The sequence below is a fragment of the Microcaecilia unicolor genome, chromosome 10 (genome assembly GCF_901765095.1).
Source record: "Microcaecilia unicolor chromosome 10, aMicUni1.1, whole genome shotgun sequence".
In the NCBI taxonomy this organism is placed as follows: domain Eukaryota; kingdom Metazoa; phylum Chordata; class Amphibia; order Gymnophiona; family Siphonopidae; genus Microcaecilia; species Microcaecilia unicolor.
The window spans coordinates 181,092,765-181,113,931 of NC_044040.1; the positions used below are offsets into that span (position 1 = coordinate 181,092,765).

Here is a 21,167-nt window from a genome sequence, read left to right on the forward strand (position 1 = left end):
TGAAATAAAGAATAAATCCTGTAGGCAGTTTAAAGGAAGGGTAACAGGTATAACTTAAAGAAAGCAGATGAGATCAAGGACTCGTGTTTATTTGTGGTATATCAAAAAGTGTCTTAATACACTAGTTAGGTTTCTACTGCGGGGGAGGGGAAAATCTTACTATGGAGGATTTCTTTGGGTGTTCCTGGTGTAATTAGGTGCTTATTCTATTTATAGACAGGCATAGCATAATGAAGATAGCTTTAATAGGATTGAAGACGCCATGAGAACTGCTGCATCAAGGGAATACTACAGCTCCACTGGCTAACATCTCATCCATTACCTGGGGTCCACCATAATGATGCAATCTCGCAGTTTCAACATACTGAACTCTGACCAGAGTGAATAGAATCAACATGAATGCACAATAAAAGTTAGGAAGTTCATATAACACACTAAACTGGTTTTAAACATACTTAACTGCAAAGATAAGGGAAGATAGGGTAACCTGAGAGTGAGGTTGCAAATGAGACCGTAGTAGATCAGGTGTCCTTAAATAAAAATCAGACAAAAGATTGCAAATTAATACAGTCAAGTACTAAGCATGATGTAAATAGAAACAACAAACATAGTTTGAAATGTCTATATGCAAATGCCAGGAGCCTAAGAAATAAGATGGGAGAGTTAGAATATATTGCACTAAATGAAAAATTAGATATAATAGGCATTTCTGAGACCTGGTGGAAGGAGGATAACCAGTGGGACACTGTCATACCAGGGTACAAATTATATCATAGTGATAGGGTGGATCAAATTAGTGGAGGGGTAGCATTGAATATTAACGAGAGCCTTGAATCAAATAGATTGAAAATTCTGCAGGAAACAAAACACTTCTTGGAATCACTGTGGATTGAAATTCCATGTGTAAAGGGGAAGAGTATAGTGATAGGAGTGTACTACCGTCTGCCTGGCCAGGATGAACAGACAGATGCAGAAATGTTAAAGGAAATTAGTGACACAAACAAATTGGGCAATATGATAACAATGGGTGATTTCAATTACCCCGATATTGACTGGGTAAATGTAACATGGGGGCATGCTAGGGAGGTAAAATTCCTTGATGAAATCAAGGACAGCTTTATGGAGCAGCTGGTACAGGAGCCAACAAGAGAAAGAAAAATTCTAGACCTAGTCCTTAGTGGAGCGCATGATCTGGTGCGGGAAGTAATGGTGCTGGGGCTTCTTGATAACAGTGATCATAATATGATCGGATTTGATATTAGCTTTCAAGTAAGTATACGTGGGAAATCAAATATGTTAGCGTTTAACTTTAAAAAAGGAGACTATGATAAAATGAGAAGAATGGTGAAAAAAAAACTTAGAGGAGTGACTGCGAGGGTCAAAAATTTACATCAGGCATGGATGCTGTTCAAAAACACCATCCTGGAAGCCCAGGCCAAATATATTTCATGTATTAGAAAAGGAGGACGGAAGACCAAACGACAGCCAGTGTGGTTAAAAAGTGAGGTGAAGGAAGCTATTAGAGCTAAAAGAAAATCCTTCAGAAAATGGAAGAAGGAACTGACAGAAAATAATAAACAGCATAAGGAATGTCAAGTCAAAAGCAAAGTGCTGATAAGGAGGGCTAGGCAGGACTTCGAAAAAAGGATTGCGTTGGAGGCAAAAACACATAGTAAAATTTTTTTTAGGTATATTAAGAGCAGGAAGCCGGCAAAAGAATCAGTTGGATCGCTAGATGACAGAGGAGTAAAAGGGGCGATCAGGGATGACAAAGCCGTAGCGGAGAGATTAAATGAATTCTTTGCTTCAGTCTTCACCGAGGAAGATTTGGGTGGGATACCGGTGCCAAAATGGTATTCGAACCTGACAAGTTGGAGAACATAATGAATACTCTGTAAACCTGGAGGATGTAATGGGGCAGTTCTACAAACTGAAGAGTAGCAAATCTCCTGGACCAGATGGTATTCATCCCAGAGTACTGATAGAACTGAAGAATGAGCTTGCAGAGCTATTGTTAGAAATATGTAATTTATCCTTAAAATCGAGCGTGGTACCAGAAGATTGGAGGGTGGCCAATGTAACGCCGATTTTAAAAAAAGGTTCCAGAGGAGATCCGGGAAATTATAGACCGGTGAGTCTTACGTCAGTGCTGGGCAAAATGGTAGAGACTATTATTAAGAACAAAATTACAGAGCATATTCAAAAGCATGGATTAATGAGACATGGAGGGGCATTTTCGACCGGGGACGCCCATCTCTAAGGGCGCCCATCTCCGAGGACGGCGCCGCAAAGGGGCAGGGCTGACCATATTTTTGAACGAGATGGCCAGCCATCTTTCGTTTCGATAATACGGTTGGGGCCGGCCAAATGTCAGAAATGGCCGGGTTTGAGATGGCTGGCCTCGGTTTTTGCCGATAATGGAAACCAAGGCCGGCCATCTCAAACCTGACCAAATCCAAGGCATTTGGTCATGGGAGGAGCCAGCATTTGTAGTACACTGGTCCCCCTGACATTCCAGAACACCAACCGGGCACCCTAGGGGGCACTTCTAAAAATTAAAATAGCTCCAAGGTGCATAGCTCCCTTACTTTGGGTGCTGAGCCCCCCAAATCCCCCCCAAAACCTACTCCCCACAACTATACACCACTACCATAGCCTTAAGGGTTGAAAGGGGGCACCTACATGTGGGTACAGTGGGTTTCCAGTGGGTTTTGGAGGGATCCCATTTTCCACCACAAGTGTAACAGGTAGGGGGGGATGGGCCTGGGTCCGCCTGCCTGAAGTCCACTGCACCCACTAAAACTGCTCCAGGGACCTGTATACTGCTGCGATGGACCTAAGTATGATATTTGAGGCTGGCAAAAAAAGTTTTTAAAGTTGTTTTTTTGAGGGTGGGAGGGGGTTAGTAACCACTGGGGGAGTCAGGGGAGGTGATCCCCGATTCCTTCCGGTGGTCGTCTAGTCAGTTCGGGCACTTTTTTGGGACTTGGACCTGAAAAAAAAGGGACCAAATAAAGTGGACCAAATTCTCGCCAGGGACGCCCTTTTTTCCATTAACGTGCAAAGCCGGCCATCTCAAAGCACGCCCCTGTCCCGCCCCCGTCCTGTCTTCGCTACCCTACCGAAAGGCCCCCTTGAAGTTCGGCCAGCTCCGCAACGGAAAGCAGTTGGTGCCGGCCAAAATCGGCTTTTGATTATACCAATTTGGCAGGCTTTAGGAGATCGCCGGCCATCTCCCGATTTGTGTCAGAAGATCCATAAAAAAAAAGAAGTAAACGGTGAATATCAAAAACATACTGAAATTCTCCATGTGTTTCAGCCACAGGATGGGTCTGGAATGAGGATGAACTTAACTTTACTTCTGACATTCTTTACACCCAGGGAATAAAAACATGTACTGAATGTACAGAAGTTGATTATAAAGAACCTGCAATTGAACATTTACCTGAGGTCAAAATTTCTCCAGTGAGTCAGCTAAATTGAAAAGCCTTCCTGAGAAATGAAATAGTTTGCTCATATCAACTGTGTGTGTAATGGCTTACTTCTAATAAATAAGTAGAGCTGTATTATTTATTTATTTATCAAATTTATATCCTGCTTATCTAGTTCATCTAAGCAGTTTACAAACAGAACAGTCATAAATCTCTGGAAAAAAAATATATATACAGTGCACTCCATTTAAGTGCACGTCGGATAAGCGCATGCTCTGTTTAACTGTATGCTGTACTTCGGTCCCGTTTTTGGCACCATCAATTTCTATGGGGACAAACTTCGTTTTAGCACACCACTGATAAGTGCAAGATTCGCTTATATGCATGGTTCAAGACCACTCCTCTGCAGAAAAGACTCCGCATAAGCGTGCACATGGAATATGGAGGCCGATTGGTGCGTGACAACCAATGAGATTTCAAATTTACTGCCTCTAACTGCCAGAGGCAGAATAAGCGAAAGAATGTTGTTAGGGCATACACCGGGGTCGTCGTTGCGGTAGCTGAACGAATAGAAGTTCATTGGCTGAACAAATAGAAGTTTTTAAAAAATTAGAATACAAACAAAGTCAAGCGTGTATTGCTAAAGAATATGGTGTCAATCCCAGTCAAATTTCACGTGTCTTGAAGCAGAAAGACCAGCTTCTGGAAGAATGGCAAAACAATACAAATCCACAACGGAAACGAAAACAGGCAGGAAAAGCTGAGGAGTTAGAAGGTGCTCTTCTTCGGTGGTTTTCTCGAGTCAGAAGCAGACAGTTTCCTGTCAGTGGTCCACTGCTTATGGAGAAAGCCAACCAGCTAGCAGAAAGTAATGGACTAACTGAATTCAAAGCCACTGTTGGATGGTTGGAAAGATGGAAGGAGAGGAACAGCATAAAGTTCAAGAAACAGCATGGTGAAAAACAAGACGCTGATGACTTTGGTGCTGAAAATTGGGTTGTTTCAGTTCTTCCTACCATCTTGAACGAGCTTGCACCTCATGATATTTTCAATGCTGATGAAAATGGTCTCTACTGGAGAGTGATTCCTGATGGAACACTTGCATTCAAACATGCCGAAACTACTGGAGGTAAAACACCGAAGGACCGACTGACAATCCTCCTTTGCTGCAATATGGATGGGAGTGAGAAGTTGGAACCCCTCGTCATTGGAAAGAGCAAACAGCCCCGATGCTTCAAGAAAGTTAAGCGACTTCCTGTGTCATATGAGGCTAATGCAAATTCATGGATGACGGGAAATTTGGAAGCAGTGGCTAAAGAAGTTAGACACTAGAATGCGGGCACAAAAGCGTCAGATTTTGCTGCTTTGTGATAATTGTACTGTACACAGGGATGATGTCAGGCTGTCTAACATCAAGGTGGTCTTCCTGCCACCAAACTCTACCTCTCTGATCCAACCTATGGATCAAGGCATAATAGCCAATTCAAACAACGTTATCGGGTTCTTGTGCTACTTTGTCTGATGAGCATTATGGATGACCAGACTGCAAAGGATAAACGTGCTGTTGAACTGGCTCATAATCTATCACTGTTGGATTCCCTACATATGCAGAAAGAAGCCTGGAATCATGTTACACAGGCCACCATTATGAACTGCTACAAGCGGGCAAGCTTTGTTAAGGATGTGGAGGGGGACGGAACAGATGCAGCTGTTGCAAACGCGTCAGATGAAGAGGTTATTTACATCCCAGCCGGTGTTACTGAAGAGAAGTTCCATCACTACGTAGCTGTTGATCACGATCTACAAACAGCTGAAGACAGCACTGATGTCGAGATATGTGCCTACACGCAGGCAACAACGGCTGATGATGAAACAGATGAAGAAAGGAGCAGTGAGGCACATGCTGACGAAATTCAACAACCTCCTCCTGTCACTTTTGCAAGAGCGCTGGAGAGTCTCAACACCGTGCAGGCCTATCTGGAGGCCACTGGATATCAGTGCTATGACAGTTTTTACCGTCTGGCAGACATAGTCTATGGAACTCACAGACCCAAGATTGTACAGAGGACTATAACTGATAACTTCAAGTAGGCCTAATGTCAGTTAACGGAGACTGTATGCTGTACGTATAATAATAAACAGTACTGTACATATGTTTATCAGATGTCAAGCTTCTTTGGGTCACAACGGTTAAGTGCACGCTCTGGTTAACTGCATGCATTTCTTTGGTCCCAGACCCTTGCACTTAAGCGGATTGCACTATATATATATATAATAACTCCAAAATATAAGAATATGCCCTACAGATAGAATTAATTACAACTTTTTTTAAAATGCCTTATGAAACATACATTTTTAACTGCTTCTTAAACATTGATAAAGACATCATCTGGCGTATTTCCAAAGGAAGACTGTTCCACAAAATTGATCCAGCTATGAAAAATATGCCTGAGTAGTGTTCCTCATAAGGAACCTGGTGAAAAGGAGACACATCAAGATTTTCACACTGAGCATGCATGAGATCTATTTGTATACAACAGAAGCAGTACATGCAAACCAATCTCATGCATATTCATTAAGGAAATATTGAAGACTTGACTGGATTATGGCCCTACATTGTGGTTGCCCACCCTTGTGCTAAAGTAAGAAAAATTAAAATCAAGAAGGGATTTTTTTTTTTGTTATGCCAGTTGGATGATTTTTGTAAAACTAATTACCGTGCAAAGATATGCAGCTCTTGGAGCCCTCCTGGGAGGTACACACTGAGCTCTGCTTAGCAAAGATCCTTCAGACTTTTACAGCAGGACAGGAGAGCACTTAAACAGAACCCAGCAGCCACACACCCTTCTCCAGTAGCGTAGGGAGATGAAAAGAGGGTGGGAAGGTTTATGCAATGACTGGAACAGGAAACATGATGAGACATCTGTTCACTGCTCCCCTCCATCTGTTACACTCAACAGACTATCGGTTACAGTTTTAATGTTGTTGGTTAAAGGTGCTAATTATGTGAGTGAAATGCTTAGCAGCTTTTTCTTCCTTTCTCACACTTCCATTTTTCTTTCATTTATTTGATTCCCATATTCTGCTTTCATGCACACCCAAGGAACAGCAAGACCAGAGGGCTACAATGAAATCTCCACGAAGATGAGCCCTCTCAGGTTTGCTCGTTGGCTATTAGCTAGCTGTACTTGTTTCACCCCTGAACTCTGCTGGTCCAGGGATGCAGTGCACACAGGTCAGGATTAAGGCACAGGGTGGGCAGTTCTGATAGGTGCCAGAGCATCACTGCTGTTGTTATGCCTCAGTCCGACAGCACTTGTCCTGCATTGAACTAATTCAGCGCATGGTCTGCAAGCCCTCATGCCCTGGCCCAGTCTAGAGGAGAGGCAGAGCACAAGGAACGCAGTCCTGAATTCTAGGGCTTGAAGATCATGCGCTGACTTTTGAAATGCATTTGTTGCTGACTGCTCCAGGACTGAGGGCAAGGTAAGAGGGGATGCCAGAAGAGGGAAGGAAAGGATTGGGGTGGTGGGGGAGGAAATGAAAGTTACTTACCTGTAACAGTAGTTCTCTGTGGATGGAAGATCTCATAACCACACAGTTGAAGTGGTGCCACGGTGATGTTGCTGACCTGGCATTTTCAAAGATCAGAAAGCTCTATTCTGCACATGTCCCCTGGACTCGTATCCTACTATACTTACTATATATACTACAATTCAGCCCTTCCCACCTCAGTTATTCCTTAAGCAGGCGGCAACTCTGGGTGGGAGGATGGGTCTGTGTGGCTATGAGATCTTCCATTTGTGGAGAACTACCATTACAGGTAACTCTCATTTCAACCTGGACTTCAGATCTCATAGCCACACAGTTGAAGACTCACAAGCTAACACAGGGAACAGTCATGTAAAAAAGTAGACAATAATACTTATACTTTAAAGTGACTGGTAACTGGTACTGGAAGAGGAGGAGAGTTGACACTTCACAGAGAAGAAGATAAAACAGCTTGACCAAATTTGGAATCAGCTGAGGAAGCAGTGTCTATAAATTTTGAAGATTAGCTGTTGTACTGGCCATAGCTTGTAAACGATGAGCTGTTATGTGAGGAATGGATGAAGGACTGCATACTCTCACTTGCTTGTAACAAAAATGAATACACACAGCTATCCAACGAGACATAGTTCCTTTAGTAACAGGCTGAGGATGATGAGATAGTCCCAAAGAAAGAAACAGCTGAAGTGGCCTATTTGTAGCATGTGTACATGCAAGGTAGATTTGTAACGCTCGAGCACAATCCAGAGTATGTAATTTAATCTGAGAATTAGAAGTATGTGGAGGTGGAATAAAAACTGGTAGTATAATTGACTGATCAAGATGGAAAGGAGACACCTCCTTAGGGAGAAATTTTGGATGTGTACGGAGCAGAAACTTGTGCAAAATTTGAGTGTACGGTTCATAGTGGACTAACGCTTGGAGCTCTCCAATGCATCTGGCTGTTGTGATGGCAACAAGAAAAAAGGTTTTCCATGTTAAGAACTTATACTCCGCTGATACCAAAGGTTCAAAGGGATGGAGAGTAAGAGCATTCAAAACTAAATTTAAATCCCATGCTACAGGAGGAGGTCATGTAGGGGGATGTAGATGAATGAGACCTCTTAAACGTTTTGCAATAGGATGCTGAATTACAGTAGCATTGTCTACAGCATCGTGAAAAACAGATAATGCAGCAAGGTGTACTCATACTGTAGAGAAGGATAATCCACTGTTGCAAAGACTCAATAGGTAGTTAAGAACTTGGGATATCCCGCAAGTGAAGGGATCACAATGTTGAGATGCACATCAGAAAGTAAATCTATGCCATTTAGAAGAATAAGATCTTTTTTTGTGGAATCTTTTATAGATGCAAGAAGGACTTGTAAAACACCCAGAGAAAAAAAACCCAGTATCGTTCAATGGGAAGGCTGAATAAGCCAAACTACGAGATTCAAGGATTGAAGATTCAGATGTAGAAGTCAACCTTGCTCTTGTTTGATTAAATATAGTACTTGTGGAAGGAATATTGGAGCCATGTTCAGAACTATCAAGAACCAATCCTGTCTTGTCCAGTAAGGAGTGATTAAAATCATGTGAGCTGAATCAACTCAGCCTTCTGCAATGTTCTCGCAATGAGAAGTATTGGAAGGTACACATAAAGAAGATTGTGATCGCTGTCCTGGCTCAGCCATCTTGAACAATATCTGTGACATGTGGTGATGTGAGGGGTTGCAAACAGAACCAGAGCTGGGAAGTCCCTCTTTTTGAAAAGGGATTGCAAAACTGTGGTCTTAATAGACCACTCGTGAGGCTGTAGTTGTCTGTGAGGGTGTTCATTTTTCCTGGTAGGTACGATGCTTTGATAGTGTAACCGAGATCTAGAACCAGAGACCATATCTGAACTGCTTCCTTGCAGAGAAGTTTGGATCCCATTCCTCCTTGTTTGTTGTGGAAAGCAGAAATAGCTAGAAGAATTGCTTGCAATTCTAGGAGGTTGATGCTGTAGGTTTGTTCCTGGAGAGACCAAACACCCTGAGTCAGATATGGTGATAGATGTGCCCCTCAACCCTGTTTAGAGGGATTGGTCATCAGGAGTATCGAGGGAGCTGGAGGCTGGAAAGGTGCTCCCACGAAGAGATTGTCTAGAAGGGTCAACCACTGCAATGATTGCTTGAGATAAAGAGAAATTGGTATTTTTGTCAACAACAGTTGGCTGAACTGTAACCAATGATCCCTGAGGTGCCAATGCAATGGATGCATGTGTAACCTTGCTAACGGTAGAACATGAACTGTCACTGCCATATGGCCCAATAGCTGGAGATGTACTGCTTGAACATGATACACCAATGAAATGATGTTCTGTGCTCTCGTAATCAGCAACTCCGCTGGAGCGAAAGGAGTGATGTACTGGATGCAAATGTGATTTTTTTCTGCATTGATGAGGAATCCTAAATTGTTGAGGAGGCAAACAGTAATTTGCAGTGCTTGAAGGGCATTCAGAGGTGTTTGGCCTGCTATTAACTAATAGTCTATATCAGTGATGGCGAACCTTTCAGAGACTGAGTGCCCAAACAGCAACCCAAAATCTAATTATTTATCGCAAAGTGTCATTCCCCCTCCCTCTCCCCCTTCCCCCTTTTCCTCCCTCCACCTCCCCCCGAGTTCCAGGGTCCCCCTCCCTCCCTCCCAGTTCAACAGGATCCCCCCTCCCTCTGAGTTCCACAGGGTCCCCTCTCCCAGTTCCAGGGCCAGGATCCCCCCTCCCCTCTCCCTCCCTCCCACCCAGTTCCAGACAAAAGCTTTTCCTGAGCAGCCCACCCTCCCTCCATCCGAGTACCAGGGCCCCCCTCTGAAATGTAAAAGTCATACCTGGTTGGGGTTAAAGCGGCGTCGGCGGCAGCAGTGAAAAGCGTGCTGACTCGGCGCGCCTTCAGCCTTCCCTTCTGTCTCTCAAGCTCTGTGGTCCTGCCCTTGTGGAAACAGGAAATGAGGGCGGGACCAGAGCTTGAGAGACAGAAGGGAAGGCTGAAGGCGTGCCGAGTCAGCACGCTTTTCACTACTGCTGCTGCTGCCGACGCCGCCTTAACCCCGACCAGGTATGACTTTTAAATTTCGGAGGTGGGCCCTGGTGCTCGGAGGGCGGGCTGGGGGGGGCTGGAACTGGCTGAGGCGACGGCGGGCGTGTCAACAGAGAGGGCTCTGCATGCCGTCTCTGGCACACGTGCCATAGGTTCGCCATCACTAGTTTATATATATGTATATATATATATATATATTTTAAGATTTTTGCTCACACCTTTTCAGTAGTAGCTCAAGGTGAGTTACATTCAGGTACACTGGGTATTTCTCTGTCCCTTGAGAGCTCATAAGTTTGTACCTGAGGCAATGGAGTGTTAACTGACTTGCCCAAGATCACGAGGAGCAGCAGTGGGATTTGAACTAGCCACACTGCATGATTCCCACACGAGTAGCACGCGAGCCCTTACTGCCTACTAAATAGGAGGAGCTAAGGACTCAGGAGGTAATGGCCGCATAATAATTTGGAAATTAGCATGTGGCCATTAATGGCAAAAATAAAAATTCTGCCATTTAGGAGCTGCGTTAAAAAGTGGTCAGAGCACGCAGGAAACCCACATGCTAAACCCACAACCGGCTACTTTTTAGCGCAGCTCCTATATGGCAGAATTTTTATTTTTGGCTTAGCAAAAGGACTCCTATATGTTTTGATTTTTGTTTCATTGCAGTTTAACCCCTAATGAAGAATTATCAAAACATGGCCATGTACACATTCTTGTCCTTATTGGGATCCTCTGTTTCTCCTTATACAGTGGTGGAAATAAGTATTTGATCCCTTGCTGATTTTGTAAGTTTGCCCACTGACAAAGACATGAGCAGCCCATAATTGAAGGGTAGGTTATTGGTAACAGTGAGAGATAGCACATCACAAATTAAATCCGGAAAATCACATTGTGGAAAGTATATGAATTTATTTGCATTCTGCAGAGGGAAATAAGTATTTGATCCCCCACCAACCAGTAAGAGATCTGGCCCCTACAGACCAGGTAGATGCTCCAAATCAACTCGTTACCTGCATGACAGACAGCTGTCGGCAATGGTCACCTGTATGAAAGACACCTGTCCACAGACTCAGTGAATCAGTCAGACTCTAACCTCTACAAAATGGCCAAGAGCAAGGAGCTGTCTAAGGATGTCAGGGACAAGATCATACACCTGCACAAGGCTGGAATGGGCTACAAAACCATCAGTAAGACGCTGGGCGAGAAGGAGACAACTGTTGGTGCCATAGTAAGAAATGGAAGAAGTACAAAATGACTGTCAATCGACAAAGATCTGGGGCTCCACGCAAAATCTCACCTCGTGGGGTATCCTTGATCATGAGGAAGGTTAGAAATCAGCCTACAACTACAAGGGGGGAACTTGTCAATGATCTCAAGGCAGCTGGGACCACTGTCACCACGAAAACCATTGGTAACACATTACGACATAACGGATTGCAATCCTGCAGTGCCCGCAAGGTCCCCCTGCTCCGGAAGGCACATGTGACGGCCCGTCTGAAGTTTGCCAGTGAACACCTGGATGATGCCGAGAGTGATTGGGAGAAGGTGCTGTGGTCAGATGAGACAAAAATTGAGCTCTTTGGCATGAACTCAACTCGCTGTGTTTGGAGGAAGAGAAATGCTGCCTATGACCCAAAGAACACCGTCCCCACTGTCAAGCATGGAGGTGGAAATGTTATGTTTTGGGGGTGTTTCTCTGCTAAGGGCACAGGACTACTTCACCGCATCAATGGGAGAATGGATGGGGCCATGTACCGTACAATTCTGAGTGACAACCTCCTTCCCTCCGCCAGGGCCTTAAAAATGGGTCGTGGCTGGGTCTTCCAGCACGACAATGACCCAAAACATACAGCCAAGGCAACAAAGGAGTGGCTCAGGAAGAAGCACATTAGGGTCATGGAGTGGCCTAGCCAGTCACCAGACCTTAATCCCATTGAAAACTTATGGAGGGAGCTGAAGCTGCGAGTTGCCAAGCGACAGCCCAGAACTCTTAATGATTTAGAGATGATCTGCAAAGAGGAGTGGACCAAAATTCCTCCTGACATGTGTGCAAACCTCATCATCAACTACAGAAGACGTCTGACCGCTGTGCTTGCCAACAAGGGTTTTGCCACCAAGTATTAGGTCTTGTTTGCCAGAGGGATCAAATACTTATTTCCCTCTGCAGAATGCAAATAAATTCATATACTTTCCACAATGTGATTTTCCGGATTTAATTTGTGATGTGCTATCTCTCACTGTTACCAATAACCTACCCTTCAATTATGGGCTGCTCATGTCTTTGTCAGTGGGCAAACTTACAAAATCAGCAAGGGATCAAATACTTATTTCCACCACTGTATGCCAAGGCTGCATGAAAAGATATTAGTCTATACAAAATCTACACAACAGAGCACCTCCACACATGAGCTAGAGCATCCCGTACTCAGTTTTCAACAAGGTAACTTGCTAGAGATGTGCATTTGGTTTGCAGTTTCTATACGAAAAATTATATATTAAATTGAATTTATGCACATAAAACCTCGGAATTAATGCATGTAAAGTCAGTTTGTGCATGTGAAAAATGTTTTGCTTGTGTTAATCAAATTTCACATACATTTCTAAATCGAACAAAAAAGTTCCAAGGTTGGCCAACACCCAAACATTATCCAAAAATAAACCAATTTTTTTTGTGCCCACCCCTATAATGCACAAGTGCTGCAACAGATCTGTCAACCTTGAAACGTAGCTCTGTGGCAGAATGAAGATTATGGAGCAGCCGTGTGTAAATACAGTCCTGGCTCACAACAAGAATGGCAGCCCGAAGGGATGAGACAGATTTCCCCCAGATTTTGCTGTAAAAATATGGCCAATCTTCTCATAACAGAAAGTTTTACAGGTGAATTGCAATGGCTGGGGGTGGGGCAGTATTTGACTATAATGCTTCCACTATCATAAGTACATAAGTAATGCTACACTGGAAAAAGACCAAGGGTCCAACGAGCCCAGCATCCTGTCCACGACAGCGGCCAATCCAGGCCAAGGGCACCTGGCAAGCTTCCCAAACGTACAAACATTCTATACATGTTATTCCCGGAATTGTGGATTTTTCCCAAGTCCATTTAGTAGCGATTTATCTTTTTTTTTTTTTTTTTACAGTTCAGCCCAATGGGAGGTAACCTCTGATGCCCTGTAGTGCCATGACCCTTCATTTGCTATTACCTCTTTAACCATTTCCGTCCTCCTTCCTAGCTCAGCCATTGCAGCATGAGCAGGGGCTATAGAAGATGATTTCCTATAGGCCCTCATGTATGCATGTCCTGATATGGCCACTATGTGTCATTACTGTCTGATAGATAATACTCCCTCACAACCGAGAATAGTGAACTTTGGATTCACTGCATCCTTAGCTCCTGTTGGCTTAGGGGCTGATGCTCAAAGCCACGCCCAAATATGCCTCTAGCACAGCATGTATACCTACAATGGCGTAGCAGCTATAGGTGGGCCTGAGTCCAGCCATTCTTGGCTCAAGCCCACCCTGTCTGGCCTATTAAAAAAGTTCAACTGCAACCACATTGCCTTCCTCTCTCCCACCTCTAGACTCAGCATTTGCCCCTTCTTCATAGGCAGCAGCAGCAACACACATTTCTCTATATGCTAGGGGGGGGGGGGGGTGAATGGTACATGGATGCAATCTTTACTACTACTACTACTAGTTAGCATTTATATAGCACTACAAAGCGTACGCAGCGCTGCACAAACATAGAAGACAGTCCCTAGCACCCAACACATTTACAATCCCTGCTACACTGAAAAATTGCCGTTTTAACTCCTGCCATTTAGCTTGCACTCTGGGAAATGGATATATTCCCGGGAATGCTTTGTCAGGGCTCACAATACTTGCTTTAAGTGTCTAGAAAATGTGGATTGATCCACTCCTCAGTAACCTCCTAGAACATGCTAGAATGACCCTGTAGCTAGCAACTGCAAGGTGCTCAGTAACTTTACCAACCCTGGTACAGCATGTGATCGCACTGTTGGTGGATCTATATCCAGGGGCGGCCCGACCATTAGGCCACCTGAGGCGGGGGCCTCAGGTGGCATTGTTTAGTAGCGGCATCTCGGGGGGGGGGCGGATTTTACCTCATCATGGTGATGTTCCAAATCTGGCAGCTGCAGCGATTCACCAGGGCCGGTCTTAGCAATTGCGGGGCCCTGTGAAGACCAGTTCGCTGGGGCCCCCACCCAGCCCCGCCCCACCCCCACCCAGCTCCTTGTTGACAAGATATGTTTTAAACATTTTCTTTTATTTCAAATAAAGACAAATCAAGCAAAACTTGTATACAAAAACTAAATCAAACATGAAAAATGTTATACTAGGAAACTTTTGGGTTTAAAAAGCAAAATTATGTGCATGTAAGGACTAGATAAATGAATTAAAATGAATCCCCTTAATATGTAATACTTGGTAGCAATAATGAAACAGTAATTGAATATTCAGATAGCAAACAGCCTGAGCCAACAGATTTATTTTCCACTGAACATAATTAACTTTGTAAGAACTTGGCTACTAATAGTGTGCTGAACTGTACAATGTTGGCACATTTAGCCACACCCTTTTACCAGCCATGGTGCATATAAACAGTAATCGTTGAAATATTACACCAGTACAGAAAAAAAATAAAATGATTTTTTTTCATTATAAATAATTTCTGTAAACAGTTACAGCTCCAGTATATCCAAAATGACTCAAACCAAATTAGTATACAGATTCTGCATGCAGCACAATACCAGAAAAACAGAACATAGCTATATATTGCAAAATAAGACAGCAGATGTAAATTCTCAAATTGGACATATTCCAAACACTAAAATGAAAATAAAATGATTTTTTCTACCTTTGTTGTCTTGTGACTTTGTTTTTCTGATCATGTTGGTCCCAGGCTCTGATTCTGCTGCTCTCTATCTGCTCCCTTAACTCCACTTCCGGGGCTTCCTTTCCATTTACTTCTTTACTTTCCTCCTTTCTTCTTCATTTCTTGCCCTACATCCATAGGTAAAAGCTGGGTCCTCCGTGGACTTGACTGGAGGAGGTATAGAGTGGATCCAGCTTTTGCCTATTTTCTCCAGCCATGTGCAGTTTTTCTCCTCTTTTCCCATTCCCTCATCTCCATCAGTATGCATCTCCTTCCTCTTTCTTCCCTCCCCTCCATCCATATGCATCTCCTTCCTCACTCTTCCCTCTTCTCCATCCATATCCAGCATTTCTCCTCTCTCTCTCCTCCCCTCCATCCATGTTCATCTCATTTCATCTCACGTCCTCTCTTCCCTACCCGCCATCCATATCCAGCATTTCAACTCTCCCTTCTCCTCCATCTGTGTCCAGAAATTCTCCTATCCCCTCCATCCCTCCATCCATGTGTATCTCCTTCCTGTCTTGCCTCACTTCCATCCATGTCCCCGCATTTCTCCTGCCCTCCCCTACATCCATAGCAACTCTCCTCTCTCCCCTGCCCTCCCCACCCATCCATGTCCAGCAATTCTCCTCTGCCCTCCCCTCCCATCTATGTCCAGCGATTCTCCTTTGCCCCCTGTCCTCCCCTCTCATCCACATTCAGTGATTTTCCTCTGTCCCTTGCCCTGCCCTCCCATCCATGTCCAGCATTTCTCCTCCCTTCCCTCTCCTCCATCCATGTGCATCTCCTTCCTGTCTTCCCTCACCTCCATCCATATCCAGCATTTCTCCTGCCCTCCCCTCCATCCATCCATGTCCAGCAACTCTCCTCTCTTCCCTGCCCTCCCCACCCATCCATGTCTAGCGATTCTCCTTTGCCCCCTGTTCTCCCCTCTCATCCACATCCTGTGATTCTCCTCTGTCCCATCCCATCCCATCGATTCTCCTCTGCCCTCCCCTCCATGTCCAGTGACTCGCCCCAGCCCCCAACTTACCCCCCTTTTCACCCCTCCAGTTTCAGTTCCCAGCCCCACCTGTGCCCTCAGTTTTCGACCACAGCCCTCCTTTCCTTCCAGCCACCCTGCGTTTAAAAAGTCGCAGCTGCAGCAGCAGCAGCAGCGAAAAAGCAGGCTCGCCTTTCCTTTAAGCCTTCCCCTTCTCTCTCAGCAGGCACTGTGCCACCTTCGCGGAAACTGGAAACACGAAATTGCATCAGTGCACGCTGAGAGAGAAGGGGAAGGCTTAAAGGAGTGGTGAGCCTGCTTTTTCCCTGCAGCTGCAACTTTTTAAACGCAGGGCGGCTGGAAGGAAAGCAGCTGAGGATCAATGGCACTATGGCAGGGAGTGATAGGAAGTGCTGCGGGGCCCCTGGAGGCACGAGGCCCTGTGCGACTGCTCCTGTCGCCCCTGCCTAAGACTGGCCCTGCGATTCACATACGCTGTGCTGCTGCCACCGGCACCCGCCTCTTCCCTTTACTGCGGTCGCCTGAAGTAACTTCCTGTTTCGCTCAGGCAGCCGCATTAAAAGGAAGAGGCAGGTGCCAGCAGCAGCAGGGCAGCATATGGGAATCGCTGCCACTGCTAGGTTTGGAATGTCACCGTGATGAGGTAAAACGCCTGGGAGGGCAGCATCTTGCCTTGGGCCGGCTTTGTCTAGATCACAGCAAATATCTTCATAGATAAATTCGCCGTTCTGCTCAAGTACCTATGTATCATGCCTCTGCTCCAGTGGTATCCTCCTGTGATATATTTGCTGTCTAGGAGGTCTATTATGAGTCCTCAATACCTGGTTATCCTGTTCTCCCTCGCTGTAACCATTTCTATTCTGTGCTACTGCATGGATGCCTAATAAACCTGTGAGCAGGAACACCACTGGGAAACCACCGTCTAGAGACATTTCGATATATAACACTCCCCCCCAAAAAACCCCACGCACACAACAAACCAATCCTGGAGCACCACATTATTCTCTTCTCAGTGTATCTTTTTCCAGTGTTACAGGGAATTTACGTATGACCACTGGCGCTTTGTGGAGGTGAGAGGAGGAACATGCTTGTGCGCAGGCCACATCAGCATATACCATCAGTGTTTATTTTTCATTGCACAAATATGAGCCTTACAAATATACTGACATGAACTGTGGCTAGGCTTGTATTTAGGCGCAGAAGAACAGGCACAGATGTGCTTTCACTTTTGCTCTGAAAAAGCGTATGTTTATTACTTCCTGTTAATGTATGTTTATTACTTCCTGTTTGTATTTAAAAGCTGCAGGAGCCTTTACCGCTCAAACTGACAGTTCAATCTGGAACCTTGACAAGAAATCCTCTCCTCAAAACCCCCTATGCGACCCCTAACTTGGGCGTTAATTTCTTGGCCCAGTGTTTCTCTCTTTAGAATTCTGAAGGAATTCTTACTGACCTCATTTTAATACAATTTGCAGCCATATTTTGTGCTTACGGTAACACCTGCGGTCGAGCCCTCTGAGCATTCAGTGCACTGTTACGTGTGCGCAAACCCGGCACACAACCTGGGCTTGGGAACTGAATTATCCTGCCTGTCAGCATTGCTATTGAAGCAGGGGGCCAGCCTGCAAATTGGATTTTAAAAGATGTCGTAATCCCTGACCTGAAGTGCAACAGTAGCCCAGGGGAAGGTTTTTAACTTTTGTGAAATGTTACACAGTTGAAAAGAGGGTATGTTGCAGCTACTTTTCCTGTGTTTCCATAGTGAGAAAATGAAGTACAGTACTACAAATGTTCCTTTTTCTTCCTTAGTAAGTAATCATTATAATCCATTAACTATGAAAACATTTATTACTAATTATAAAAATACATGTTATTATAACTTTAATATAAAATTATGTATCTATCAATCATATAAAGTGCAACTTTTACATTACATTGTGCTTTACATTTAAAACCAATACCATATTCATTAATCAAAAGTCCACGGAAATAAATAGTCCTTCTGTAGCTGTAGCTCAACAATGGCACGCCTTTCATACTTATCTGTCAAAATGCTGATTGTCAATGTTCAAAACTTGTACACGACTATATTATAAGCTTCAGTCCGTTGTACAATCAAACCAACTTCTATCAAACCTCCTGACGTTTCAATAATTGAGTACGCACCACAATGGTAAAGAAAGCCAACATTTGAACTGTATCAGCGAAGTTTCAGGAGGTTTGATAGATGTTGGTTTGATTGTACAACGGATCGAAGCTTATAATATAGTCATGTGCAAGTTTTAGACGTTGACAAGGGGTACTCCTGTACTGGACTTGGGAAACACTGGCTTAAGCCACTTTCTTCTTGGCTGCAAGAAAAGTCAATAGTCAAAGCAGCTGATGGTTCTTAACCGGATAGTGCCGTTGAATAGCAGCATTAACCACCTAAGCCAGAGGTGTCCAACCTCAGTCTTCAAGGGCCACGTGACGGTCCAGTCAGATTTTCAGGATTTCCCCAATGAAAATGCATGTATCTATTTACATGCACTGCCTCCATGGTATGCAAATAGATCTCATGCATATTCATTGTGCAAATCCTGAAAACCTGACCTGGCAAGGGGTGAGGTTGGATACCCCTGACCTAAGCCAAAACTGGCTATTCTGTGAGGTGCTAGCTTTCCGTGCATACCCAGATATTCAATGCCAGTGCCCGGATGTGGTACAGCAACAGCATTCACTATCTGGGCATAAAGCTGGAGGCAGTGAAAAAAATTGCCAAACATTGCAAGCTGAATATTTACCCCAGTGAATTTACAGAGACCTGCCAGCCATCTAGATTTCTGCTGTGGATTAGAGAGGCGTGGTAGTGGTGTGCTGGAGCCGGCTTGCACCGGCTTGCCAGAGCCGTTTGTTATTTTTTAAAGAATTTTGGGAGCTGGTTGTTAAACTTTAACAACCGGCTCCCAAAATTTGTGCTGCCCTGTGGCTGGACGTCTCACTCCGAGTCCAACCCTCGCAGAAAAACAAAAAAACAGTATGAAACCGTTCCCGGGGTCGTAGCCCTGTGTGTGCCGCTGCTGGCTCCCTTCCTCCTCCCTCTCCAAAACAGGAAGTTACATCCTGAGGGGAGGGAGGTGGAAGGAAGCTGGCAGCAGCGCGTGCAGGGCTACGGCCCCGCGCACGCTTTCATACTGTTTTTTTTGTTTTGCTTGCTACAAGCATGAGGATTGCAGCTCAAGGTTCTTGCTTCAGGCCACCGAAGCACCGGCCCGAGAGAAGAAAGGAAGCCGGCAACAGTGAATGCAGGGCTGCAGCTCAAAGACATATTAAGTCAAGATTCCTCAGAGGTTTGTCTCTTTCCCCTACCCCGCGCAGCCATCATCCCAAACAAAGCAAACAGTCCTTTGAGCTGCTGCATCCATGCTGTCGTTCTTTAATGTTGGTAATATGTTTATTTAATCTCATTTATATGTTCAAACATGCCAGCTTTTCATAGGTAGAGTAGTAAATTGTTATAAATCGTAATTAGTGTGTCATTTGGAGGAGAGGCTGGTTATAGGGACACTCTAGCAAGTACTGTATTCATGCAGAGATTTTTTTTTCCTCCTGGAAAGAGCCACTAAAACAGATATCATATTATGAGAATCAGGTGCTCAACATCCAGAGTTTCTATCTATTTATTTACTTATTTTAAGTTATTTATGACATTTATATTCCCACATTAAACGAATTAGGTTGAAACCTGGGAGCATTTAAAATCTTTTTTTTTTTCTGTGCCTAGATCAAAAGAGAAAGATAGTCGGCATCCCTGCCAGCAAAGGTATGCCTTGCGTGCTCGCATGGGGGGCGGAGGGGAGAGTGAGGAGTGCGTTGCCCTCCAATCCACCTCGGCCTCCCCCCCCCCCCCCCACACACATTGTACGGCTAGCTATGCCCGGAGAGAGAGCCTGTTGTTAAAAAAATTTCCAGCACACCATTGGTGTTACTGTTAGACAGTCCACTTTTAAAGGTAAAAGCTCAGTACAATAAACACCTCCTAGATGAAATATTAGACAGAGGACTGCTCTTTCTTTGGTTTGTTTGTTTTTTTTTACCTAGGGGACTGAAAAATATGTGATTTTGCATGGAACAGCCCACATACTGAGGAATTAAAATTGTTACAACAGCCCATTATTCTGGTCTACACCTAAAGCAAAAAGGTGTGTGCATTTATATAATTTAGTGAATCTCACTTAAAGGAAATGGATTAATACTGTACAGGAGACAGTTGAAAATGACAGTTAAAGTTAGAAAAGAAAAGGAAGCTAGGAGGTAAGTGTGGCCCCTGTTCTTTCTCAAGGGTATGACCCCCATCATCACCTTGTACTTGCTGGGACTGGCTCTGGGCTTTAGCTTGGCATCTCTGCTTTCGGTTCCCCTTCCTGCTGTCTTCTGTCTTTTTTTTTCCTTCTCCTGTACCTACAGCTTCAAACCTCTCCTGTGATAGACCTCACACCATGCCAGTGATATTCTCCTGAAAGGGCAACTGCCTTTCTGTGGTTTGCCAGGTCCACTGGGTTTCAGGAAGAACCTGGCCCTGGGAAGGACCTCCCACTGTTTCTGTGGCAATGTAAACACTGAGGCGAGAAGGGAAAGCCTCCAGGGTGTGGGTTATTATGGCAGTAGGAGGTAGCTCTCAGATCTAGCTTTGAAATATCCCTGTCCAACTGTAATTAGAAGAGACATGTTTCACCTTTTTGTTTTGATAGCTTCTGCTGGTCCATCCAGTGTTTGCATCACTTAATCTGAAGTCTATTATGATGCTTTTCAAGTCAATGAACACCCGACAAAACTATAAAACCAGAAGACCCTGTATTTTACAAACTAGGAATCAATATGTTTTTCATAGGCAGAAAATGAGAAAAAGGCCTTTTTGGAGACGATCCCATGAGGCCTGTTTATTACATAGTATTAAAATTAAGGAACACTGTACTAAAATGTTCTTCCCATGACTGGAACACATAAAATTCAGGGCCGCCAAGGGGGGGCAGGGGGGACAAAATTCCCCGGGCCCAGACCACCAAGGGGGGCCCGGCACCGCAGTCCCCTCCACCCGCCCCCCTCCATCCACCACCTGGCTGGGCTCCCCTGAATTCATAGCGCCTCACCTCAACCTCACTACGTGTGAAAGAAGCACAGCAGCGGCAGTCTGCAGATCGCCTCCCTTCGGGCCTTCCCTCCCTGTGTCCTGCCCTCGCTCTAGTTACAT

At 44.6% G+C, this 21,167-nt stretch overlaps 1 protein-coding gene across 2 annotated transcripts in view; it reads right to left on the minus strand.

Moving 5' to 3' along the window:
- Window positions 1-20,437, minus strand: part of MINDY4B (MINDY family member 4B) — an 80,560-nt gene extending 60,123 nt beyond the window's left edge. For both annotated transcript variants that reach the window (XM_030215911.1, XM_030215907.1), the window contains exon 1: window positions 20,279-20,437. The gene's annotated coding sequence lies outside the window, so the exon portion shown is untranslated. The remainder of the gene's footprint in view (window positions 1-20,278) is intronic.
- Window positions 20,438-21,167: the final 730 nt, after the last annotated feature.